Genomic DNA, 12,300 nt, shown 5'->3' on the forward strand with positions numbered 1-12,300 from the left:
GGCCCGTCACTCCCTTCTCCAATTGCTGTGAGTGTAGACTTCTAATGACCCACAGCTGCCCCTTTTTTTTAGAGAATTGCGAATGGCAGCAGCATCTCTCAGGAGGTCATGTTCCTCGCCCCAACTAAAGGCAGCCAATGACTGATGAATGTAGGGCTACAAATGGCCCCCTTACATCGAAGGAGAGGGCCATAATTAATTTTGTGGTGTGATCCCATGGATCAGGTCAAGACTGGCCTTTGTACAGGACCACATCCTTGCTGAGCTCTTTCGTCTCTCCTCTCCCGCTTTGCACCCCACTCTGCTGGCTTTCTCTGAAGAGCACGGCTTCACTAAACCTTATGCACCAGAACTACCGTCTGAGGCTCTGATTCTAGTGTGCCCAGAACTAAGAGAGTGAGTTTGCTCATATATCTTTCTTAATGGATTCAATAACATAATATCATTGTTAACTAGAATTCTCTTGAAAAATAATAGACTATTCTCTCTGAATTTCTGAAGTCTTTTCTTCAATAAGAAAAGTTCTTTCAGTTCAGCAATGTTCTCTGTGTAGCCTTTATCCATCAGCTTATGTGGAAAAATCATGGTTGGCAAAGGATCAAAGTCACAAAGGTTGAAAATTTGAACCCTATGACTGATTCCTACTTGCCTCTTTCTCATTTTGTTAGTTTGTCTAGTGTTCAACTCTATTTACAGAACTCCTCTTAAAAGCTTGGCTTTTCAAGTTAGAACAATGTTCTGCCACAATAGGAATAATTATGATGGCCTTAGTATATGGTAGTCATCTGGGTGACAAAATAAAAGATTTTTGCTTGGAATCAAATAGTCCATTCAAGTCTGAAATGATATGTATTTTCTGGGCCCTCTGTAATTAGAAATGTGATTGTATAAATGTCTGAAAATCTGTTCTGGTTTTAAAGAAATTGGCCTACAGCCTGTTCTAATCCGGACACAAAATTCGCAGAATTTGAAGGTCTCCTTGTATCACTACCAGCTAGTGGTATGAGGGTGGGCTGATTCAGCAATTGGAAGAACGGTGATTCCAGCTGACAGGTGCAGTCCTTCAGGAAATGCCAGGTTGACCCTGCTGCTTAGAAAAGCAGAACAGAGAGGTGATGGCAAAGGATACAGGGAATGGAAGTATTTGAAAGGCATTATTATTTCTGTTGGGTGGGGCAAGGATACATGATTGCACAGTGGAAGAGTTGGAATCCTTCACCCACTTCACAACTGTGCTTTGTATCAAACATAATGTCCAAACAAGTTGACTGATGCACTGAATTGGATGTTACTGATTCTCAATACTATATTTTGCTCTAAAAAAATTGGCTTTTTGTTTCTACCATGTTATTGCTTACTTATAATCAACATCTTCTATCCTAAAACATTCCTAAAGCAAGCAGGTTCTTGCTGTTTTCTATTTAGACATTTGATATTCATGTGGGTCCAATGTCTTCATGTTTACAAGTGATTTTTGCTGGATTTGTAGGATGTAAAGTTTTTGCCATTTGATCTGTGACTGGGATGCATCCATTAGAAGGTCAGTGCTGAAAAGCCAGGAAATTGCTTTTAATTTTATATAATTTATGGTTTATTTGTAAAATTCACAGAATTTCACAACCTAAGATTATTTTCCCGGGATTCTGTTTCAAAAAGTCCACTGGATCTTAAGGAAAGATGAACTCATTTTGTTATTGTTGTTGAATTTCCAAACAAAAAGGCTTAAGGCTTGGAATTTGCCATTTATTACTGAGAAAGTAGAGGTAACTATTCTAGTTGCTAATGTCCTTGTTCAATAAATATCCTTTCCCTGCCTGCCACAGGACTGTTATCCCACTTTAAAGGGTTAGATCACAGAAGAGGCGTCTCTCAAAGTTAGGTACTTCCTATCCCTCTTTGATAGGAGGAAAGCAATACTTGGTGAGTTAAAAGAAAAATACATCAGAAAATCTGAATTGTTCTATTCTCTTTCCCAGGACCATAATGCATTTTATAACTGTCTTTATCGAAATGGAAACATATGTCGAATTTTTAAAAACAAGAATGGTGGCACTGACAGTATGCTTTTCTTTAAGCTTTCTTACCAAGCAGTAACTGGAAATACAAAAATTAACTTCAGATTTTATATTTCAATATACTATGTTATTGGAATGTTTTGTTCTCTAACATGTATTTGTAAGACTTATTGAAAAGAAATTCAATGGTATTTGAAATTTTAAAATCCTGTGGGAGTTAAAATTTTGACCTTGATTAGCTTAAGCATCTCTAGTAGTAGTTTCTACAATTAGAATCTGGCAAGGAGAAAAAAAATCAGTGGATAAGAGGACGGACTCAGCCTTTGCGAGGCTGAGGCGGGCGGATCACGAGGTCAGGAGATCGAGACCATCCTGGCTAACACGGTGAAACCCCGTCTCCACTAAAAAATACAAAAAAAAATTAGCCGGGCTCGGTGGCGGGCGCCTGTAGTCCCAGCTACTCGGGAGACTGAGGCAGGAGAATGGCGTGAACCCGGGAGGTGGAGCTTGCAGTGAGCCAGGATGGCGCCACCGCAGTCCAGCCTGAGAGACAGAGCGAGACTCCGTCTCAAAAAAAACAAAACAAAAACAAAAACAAAAAAAAAGAGGAAGGACACAAGGATATTTTCATATGCTTATAAATTGGCTATGTCACCGCTTTAAGTTGGTTTAATATGTTGGTTTAAAATTCAGTCTTCTTCTCTTTCTAATTATTTCTTGCCTACCTCTAGAAATAAGCCAAGATTCCTTGAACTAGAACTGAAACTAGAAGTTCGTTATTAGCCTCTCTTAGTTGTTTGGCTAGTAATTGCATGATTAGACTAATAGTTTAAGTCATCAAGGCAGATTAATCACTTGTGAATAAGTAATTATTTTTGTAGATACGACTGTGGGAAAAACAGACCATTGGTAAAATGGAATCCTTAAAATATAGTTAATCCTTAATTATCCATGTTCATAAAAAAGGAAAAGATCCAAGAGATATTTCAGCAATAACCTGTATATGTTATTAACATGCATTTATATGTTTTTAGAGCAGGTTTTCTTCTATAATTAAAATATTTAAGGCTAACCTGAAAATTACTTTACATTCTCTGAGTTTTTACCAATTAATGACAGTGATGTCATCTAAAAATACTCTGGGTGTTGAAGGTCAATCTAGAAAGAACTCTTTTACTGGAGTTGATTGACTAAGTAAGTAAGCAAGCCGCATCTGAACACTTGAGAACCCTATTCAAGCAGGAAAAAATGCAACAGAACAACAGCTACCAAAAAAAAAAAAAAAAGTGCAAAAGTCCCGACTGTGTCAGAGGGTCTTTGTATCACAGAGTGGTAATTATTTCGTTGCATATGTAAAATATTTGTTGCATTAAGTCATAAAGATTCCCAGACCATGTAATATGAAATCTATATTGAGAAAGGATGAAACTGTATGTTGGAAGGTTAGCTGCTTCCTTTCCCCAAGAGTTTTCCTCAGGGTCATCCCAAAAATGTGTAGGGCCTCAGGTAAATATTTTTTGTGGGTCCTCTGTCTGTATAAACAATTTGATTTAAAAAGTGTTACAAAGTTTATTCTTCAGAAAATGGGTAAAGTGGAGCTACTTACACACTCGTTTATTGTCCAATCATTGCTTGTAATGATTCCTCATATCAGCCGGTAGATTGGCATTGTATCTTCTGGTTCTTTATTGTCAAATGTGTGGTTCCTGGCTAATTTCATATCTTCCACCATGTGAGAAACAGGTAGAAATGCTGTTATTATTCACAATGCAATGGCTCTTTAGGTTCTGTTTGTACTGAAACAGTATAGACCTTCTTGCCTCTGCAGTTCTCTAATACCATTTATTTAATGCTAGTTGCATCATTACTCATGAGGCTGCATCATTCATCATGTCACCCATGACAACTGGTTTCTCATGACTGTATCAAAGGCTATTACTGCGCTTTGTTGATGATGACCACAAATGCAAATCTTATCCAGCATATGCAGAAAAATGTGAATGATAAATTGTTTTCTGGCCATGTAAAATTTACTGTATAGAATTTTACAGCATGTAAACTTAGAATACTGTATTTTCCAGTATGTCTTCTCCTGAATGCTTTAGGCAGTGGCCACTGTATTCCTACAATGTGATCTCTTTTAGTGCTGGCTGTACGTTTGCCTTCCACCACTTCTACCAGTGGGGAAAATAAGTGAGGGACCTACAGAGGATAAGAAGAGTGGTCCCATTTGCATAAGAAATGTCCATCCCTTGTCTAGCATGGCTCAAGACCAGCCTGGCACAGTACAACATCAACACATGATGTAAGGCAAGAGAGAAAATGGATCTGAAGAGTCACAGGGTAAAGGAGAGCAAAGATCTTGAAAGCTCTTGGTGCAGATGGGCAAGGCCACCCCAAAGCCTGACCCATGGTGTAGAGCCTGTGGAGGAAGTAGAATGACAGCTCTAGGTAGAGGATAACTTGTGCCATCCTGGTTCCTCCATACACTGGAGCTGGCACAGCAGCCTAAAGAGCTATTATACCAGCTCACATGTGTGGCTCAAGCCCAGGGATCGGCAGAGTCCTGAATTGTTCTGTGTCCTTCCAAAGTCAGCGTCACTGTCACCCTAAGACAGCATGTCAGCACCATTCCAGAGGCCCAATTTTATCCAATCTTTCACGGTCTCATATAAAAACTATTATCCTGGACAGCAGTGCTTTCCTCCTAGAGGTTCTTTGGGGAATTTGGTTTACCTCATGCATGAGGCAGAGAATAATTTAATTTTTTTTTTAAGTGACAGGGTCTTTGTCATCCAGGCTGGAATGCAGTGGCATAAACATAGCTCACTATAGTCTCGAACTCTTGGGCTTAAACAATCGTCCTGACTCAGCCCTGAGAAGCTAGGACTACAGGCACATGCCACCATACCCAGCTAATTTTTTAATTTTTTGTAGAGAGGGGACCTTGCTATGTTTTCCAGTCTGGTCTCGAACTCCTGGCCTCAAGTGATCCTCCTGCTTTAGTCTCCTGAAGTGCTGGGATTATAGGCATGAACTACCACAGCTGGCCTGGGTAGAGGCTTAGTGAGTGCTCTGTAGAGGAGAAATGGAGACATAGGTCCTGATCTAGTCTGAGACTTCCTGACCAAATAGCAGAGGGGCTGGTCCCAGGCACCAGATGGGGACTTAGAACATTTCTTGGGAGGTGCTTTAAGGCATGGTGCTCCCTGAGGTGCAGGCCCAGGTCAGGGTTCCTGCTTACCTGGATCAAAGGATGGTACTGGATCTCCTCTCAGCTTCTTTGTTTTGCTTCATCACTAACAATTGCCTCATACAATCTTGAGGTTTGTTCTTAAATTGCTGCCCAGTTACTACTAAGTGCTCTCCTTGATGTCCCGGTAGGTAATCTTCAGAGATGTGCTTTTAGGGTCTCTCTGCAGCAGAAGTGAGGAAGTTTAAGATTTTGAGAGCAAATTACCACATTCTTCAAGAACTAACATAAATTCATATGCATTAGCATTATATATAACAGTTCATCTCCATTTCAGAACAGTGGACTGATCTCTGAAGAGAAACTTTCAGCTCATGGACTCTTCACACAGAGAAACAGCTCACGGAAATGGGGCCATTATTATTGCTTACTGTGTTTTCATTTAAATTGATGAAAGCAGAGTAACTTGTCACTTCAGTAGAAAAAAATAGAATATATGAGTTTTGTGGACGCTTCAGGAGTCACAAGTTATGACTAGCGATGTAAATCTATTTTTTAGTGTCTAGTCCCATTCAAAGAACAATGAAAGGTAGTGGAAGTCTATCTTTTTGTGCTTAGAAGAAATAGATACGAAAAATTGGTATTCTAAAGTCGTAGATCAAACATTGTAGTTTAAGAATATTAGAATGACAATAATTAGAAAGAAATACATCTTTTATGGAAAAAGTAATACTTCTTATTTCTTTGGTGTTGCTGGGGAGAAAAGATGTGGTAATGTTCAGAGGGTAGAACTTTCTTCCTGCTCTGAAGCATAGATGAACTCCAGACTTCAGTTTTAACTTTAATCTAATCCCTTCTGCTCTTCCATTTTCTTTTTCTTATTCTTTATCTTCTTCTTTATGGTGCCATTTCTTCACGGGTAAGGACATACTGTTAAAAGCCTTTTGTGTGTAAAGGATCACTTCCTTCAGAAGTTGTTATTTAAATTTGCCTTAGCAGAAAATTAGTTGACTCTATTCCAAAATAGAGACTCTTGGAGGACTCATCAGTTCCAAGAGAAGGAGGTGTTTCAGGTAGAACAATGGGTCTGATGCAAACTCTGTCCATAAATTAAAAAGGGAAATAATAAATAATGTGTCTCTGTTTTAGGGATGATTCATTGCTGATCTCTTTGCTTATTCTTATGTAACTATTAAAGAAATAAAAAGCTACTCTTATGTGTAATGAATAATGCTGATCCACATTTGTCACTAAGGAAGGAGCTCCAAGCAAGATTAAAAGAGAAAAGCAATTTGATTCCTTTTATTTAAATTCAAAGAGGAGATACAGAGACACATTTGCATTTTATATATATATATATATATATATATATTTTCCTGGAAAGATGTGTAAGAAAACTGTTGACCATGGTTATCACTGTGGTGTGGGGTTGGGAGAAGTGGGATAGGAGTAGCTTGTTTATATCCTGTTTAATACCTTTTTGCTGTATTTCAGTTTCCTTACTATGTTTCTTTATGTAGTAGGCAAAATTCTCAAATGGCTCCCAAGATTTCCTACCTCCTCAGTGGACATGCCCTGTGTAATCCCCAGGTCTGTGACTATGATGGGTTTTACTCTTGTGATTTAATGATGTTGTGTGGCACCATTTACTTTAAGAGGGATGATCCAAGTGGGCCTGACCCAATCACAGGAGCCCTTTAATGGCAGAGAGTTTTCTCTAGCTGGTAGAAGCAGATGATGAGGAAGTCAGACATTTGAAGCATGAGATGGACTGGACTTGCCATTGCTTGTTTGAAGATGGAGGGCACTACATGGTGGGGAATATGGGCAGCCTCTAGGAGTTGAGAGCAGTCTCCAGCTGACAGCCAGCGAGGCAATGGCGACCCATTCCTATTACTGCTGGGAACTGAATTCTGCCAACAAGAATGAGCTTGGAAGTGAATTTTCCCAGATCCTCCAGACAAGAACTCAGTCCAACTGACACCTTGATTTCAGCCTTTAGCTACTCTGAGCAGAGAACTCAGATTGGGAAATTTATTATTTTCCAGTTATTTCTTATTTCCCACACTGGATTTCTGTCCTGCCAAACTGTGGGCTAAAAAATGAGTGCTGTTTAATGTCACTACATTTGTGGTAATTTGTTACACAACAGTAGAAAACTACTATTACACTTTGGGAGGCTGAGGCAGGCAGATCACCTGAGGTAAGCAGTTCAAGACCAGCCTGACCAATATGGAGAAACCTGGTCTCTACTAAAAATACAAAATTAGCCGGGTGTGGTGGGCATGCCTGTAATCCCAGCTACCCAGGAGGCTGAGGCAGGAGAATCACTTGAACCCAGAGGTTGTGGAAGCTTCAGAAGTCACAAGTTACGACTAGTAATGTAAATCTATTTTTTTGGATGTTGCAGTGAGCTGAGATTGCGCCATTGCACTCCAGCCTGGGCAATAAGAGCAAAACTCTGTCTCAAAAAAAAAAAAAAAAAAAAAAAAGAAAAAGAAGAAAGAAAACTACTATTAGTTTTCCATAATATTTTAATGTAAGAAAATAAATACTTACAGTAGGAATTATCTGGACAGTGAGATTGTGGGTCATTTTTTCCCTACTTAATATTTTTTAAAATAAATAAAAAACCTTAATAAATATAATTAAAAAAACTAAGGATGAGTTGTTATTGTAAGGACAATATGCCCTCTTTCAAAGTTGGATATAAAGTTACTATACCTAAAGGGAGCCATATTTTCTTATTGATTTCCATTTTATGTTTTCATTTATACATTCCTACCTCGTCCTATAACATTATAAATTAGCAATGTGACTTCATGAGAGAAAATTTCCTTAAAACCAAAAAGCAAACCAATTTGAAAACTTTCATCAAGAGAGTGATTAAGCAAGCAGTTTATTGAGGGACATTAGGACTATAGGATGGAAAAGGCATGTCTGTTTGCTTTTCCCAGTAAACCCAGCCCCTCTCACAGGTCTTGGCATACTGTCTGCTTCAACACTTATTTGTCAATTAAAACGAATGAATGTGCTTGTTGTCAATGTTTCATTTTAAAGACTTTATCAGGTTCCTTCCACTCAGGGCTTCTCTTCCACCATTTTGTTTCCTGCTTTAGAGGCAGAAACTCCTATTCCTGTGTGACTGTATCATTAAATCCAAACAACTTAGCTTCCACAGCTAAGTCACAGCTTAGCTTCCTGGCAGCTCTATCCTGGACATTTATGGTATCTGCTATGGTCTGAACGTTTACGTCCTCCCCTACTCCCTGCCAAATCCATTTGTTGACAACAAATCCCCAGTATGATGGTATTAGGATGGGTGGTCTTTGAGAGGTGATTAGATCATGGGGGCTCAGTCCTCCTAAACAGGATTCGTGCCTTTATAAAAGATGCCCTAGAGAGCTGCCTTGTCCTTTCTACCATGTGAAGATGCAGTGAGAAAGTACCCTCTTTGATCCAGAAATTGGTGCTGTCACCAGACACTGAATCTGCTGGTGCCTTGATCTTGGAATTCCCAGTCTCCAGAATTGTGAGAAATACATTTCTGTTGTTTATAATCCATCCAGTTTATAGTATTTTTATTATAGCAGCTTGAAAGGACTAAGACAATAACTTACAAAGCTAAGCTACAGTATCTCCATTTAACCATCTTGGGTGACTGTTTTACAAATTAATTGTTTCCTATTGCTTTGCTACTATAAGTTTAAATTCTCTATATACAGGATTCTCAGCACTTTCACCTTCCTCAAAGATGGGGAATTTATAGATGGCAAACACTATTCTTATTCCTCTATTTTATCTACATACCCAGCACAGGGCCTGGCACATATAGCTGCCCAATAAATGTAATAAATGTTAATAAAACAAAATGGATATCTGTATTGGGAAAATGTTTTTTGAAGATAAAAATACCCTGCAGTTACTGGAAAATTTAGGCCAACTTCTTTTATTTAATCATTTAAAAGTCTAGCTATGAGATAGTTGGGAAGGACATTTTAGTCTCATAATAAAAAGAGTGATGGCAGAAAGAAAAAAGAAAACACTAAAGATTGTAGTGAAATTACAGCCAATGGGCATCAGTTTCCCTTTCTCTGGTTGATTTCAGGGGCAATTTCACAAGCTAAGAAACTGCTTTTCTCCATCCATCCTGGCAGGGAGGCCTTCCTTTTATTATGTAGGTATGTAAAATTATTGATTTAAAGTCCCCAGGAAATTTGACTTTTCAAATACGGGCACATTCACTGGAATATGCTGCCTTTCCCTGCATGCCGTTAGGGTCATAGACACAATTAACATGCAGTGGGCCTAAGAGAACACAGCTAATCCTCGTGCTTCCTTAGATCTTCGAGTGGTTGCCAACATAAAAAGTTTCTCCTTAACAGAGGACATCTTGACCCTTGTGCTAAATCTGTATCAGTTTTTTTTTTTTTTTCCCAACTCTGAGCTCTGAAGGCTCAATTTAGCATCCAAAGAAATTGAGCTGTGTCCTTTCTCTTTTGTACGTCATTACCAACAACAAAGAGTTGAAGAAGAACCAGAGTGTTGGCCGGCAATTTTGTGATGATATATGACAGAGCAGAATACAGCCTTGCTTTTTGTCATCTATAGGGCCTCAGGTTATTGACAAGAGTAGGTATTTTTCAACTGGAACACAGAAATGGGATGGTAACTTCATATGCTCAGCTTACCAAGAACATCAATCCCTTTGACACCCAGGGGCTGTGCAGGTGGCTAGCAATGTTCATAACAAGGGGTGGTGCTTTTCCGTTAGAGACCGTACAACCACCCTCCAATGTGATTGACTACTTCTCCTTACACAGCATTAACAGCAATCTTTTCATAAATTCGGGAAGTGGCAAGAGGGAAACTTCTTGTAAGTACCGGCAAGGGTGTTTTTGCATTTTATATCCCCCTAAGAAGGCTTCTGTGTTTTTCCCTAAGGAAAATCCAATCCTGTCACTAACTTTCTCTTATTGTGTTTATGCCTCCAGGAGGGGAAGAAGCATCCAAGAGCCTTCATCTCTGTAGACCAGGAGTCCGAAATGGATGGTCTATGCCTGGGCCACATCCAGCCAGCAGGCATTTACGTTTGGCTTGCATAACGTTTAAAATGATTTGAATCAGTTGCCAAAAACTAAAAGCCAGGAGATTTTCATGTAAAAAGAAATCTAAATTTTGGCTCTTCTTAAAAGAGGCCTATGTTTTGGACCGGGAAGTCATTGGACCCCATTTCTCACACAGCAAGTGGAACTGGGTAGTGATTGCCAGTTTACCATACGCAGGTGGCTCCTAGAACATACCTTCCCTGTGTGGGAATTAGAAAGAAGCACTGCCTCTGCACAGGTGGATTATAAGGGTGACCCGTTGGGCAGGACATGGCGCATGTGTAATAGCTTTGCCACAATTACCACCATCTCCTTGAGCCAGTTTACTCATGTCTGAGCTTTCAGGCATTTGATTTTGTGACCCCTGCCAAAGCCTTTGGAGGAAGTAGCTGCCTGCAGTATACATCTTGATGAAAGAGGGCTGGCCTAGAGGGCTTTCTTTGATTGCACACAGAGATGGAGACACCAGCATTTGTTTGACTTAGCTCCTGTGTTTTTCTGAGAACACAGCTGGATAATTTTGCAGGAATTATATTCATAGGCTAGGTCTCTGTATCCTCATGATTCACCCTACTTCCTGAACCTCCACAATCCCCCACCCCTGGCCGCATGCTGATTTGCCATTTGTTCCTTTTTTCAGCTTATGAGAGGAAGTGTCCAAGGAGAATATAGCAAGTTCTCTCCTATGACACAGGGATATAACTCCTTTAGCTTAAAGAGTTTGAGGCAGACTTCATGAACCATTTTTGAATGAGCTGATTCTAGTATCTCTCTCTGTTGACAGCTTGCTCTTATTATACCCTTCCCCAAAGTGAACCCCGCAGCTACTGACAATGGATGAGGCCAAGGAGCTAAGGAGCCCCTCTGTGGCCTCAGCATACCTGAATAATAGTCTCTCTGTGGCTCTCCAAGAACAGTGAGTTTTTTTTTAATTTTTTTTTTAGCACTGGAATGACAATCATCAAAATCATTTACAAAGTGCAGTGTAAGTGATGCTGTATAAGGAGTGGTAAAATGAAGTTAATATTATACCATTTGAGAGCTTATAAACTGACTTATAATTAAGCAGAGTTGTAGGATAATTAAGTGTCTGTTTTGGCAGTAGCATGGATATCAGATTGAAATTGAACACTGGCCTTGACACTAGTTATTTGAACTGGACTAATCATTCGATTCTGTGACCCTTAATAGAAAAGTAGTTAAATTATAACATGAAGGGTGAGACCTTAGAGTAGTTAAGAACTCAGGAGTCCTTTCTCCATTCCATCTTAGTAGTTGGATTCAGTAAACTTCAAAATTCTCTACTCTTAAAATAGAGGTAAAAATCATACCTTCCAAATAGGATTTTATATGATTAAATGAGATAATGTTTGTATCTAACATGTGATAGGTACACAGTATTGCTGGCATTGGAGCGCTCAGCTGGTATAAAGTAGGTTGTCAAAAATATTGGTTTCCTCCCTCTTTCTTGGGTCTCACTGCTTTGGTGCTAAAAATTTTAGCAAATAGGAGGAACTAAAGATTGCTTTGCTCAATAAATATTTAATAAATTGCTTTTTACAGTGAAAAGTGTATATATGTATGAAAATCAGGCTGCTTAGTTTAAAGGTGTGACTTCTTAACTAGGGCAGTTTATGTGGAGAGTTAAAAATAATCTTAGAGTTTCAAATACTGCAGGATAATGTAATGGTTAAAACAAAAATAAGAAAATATCTTTAATAATGCAAGTTACTGCCTGTTCCCTTTAGGAAAGAGTTCCTGGCTACAGAAGTCTTTATCTAGACACCCAGATCAAGCAGAATACAAAGGTCACAATGCCAATTTCATCTGAAACTTGTTTTGCAGTGCTTGAGTCTTGGTTTTTAGGAAAAGACTTGTGGTTGCTATGGAACTGTTAATAATGATTGCTGCCTGTACCTCAATTCTTCATACTCCCAATCTTCAATATAAAATCACTTAGATTTGGGCTCCAGGGCAGTAAACA

This window comes from Pongo pygmaeus, chromosome 11 (assembly GCF_028885625.2).
Source record: "Pongo pygmaeus isolate AG05252 chromosome 11, NHGRI_mPonPyg2-v2.0_pri, whole genome shotgun sequence".
NCBI classification, from domain to species: domain Eukaryota; kingdom Metazoa; phylum Chordata; class Mammalia; order Primates; family Hominidae; genus Pongo; species Pongo pygmaeus.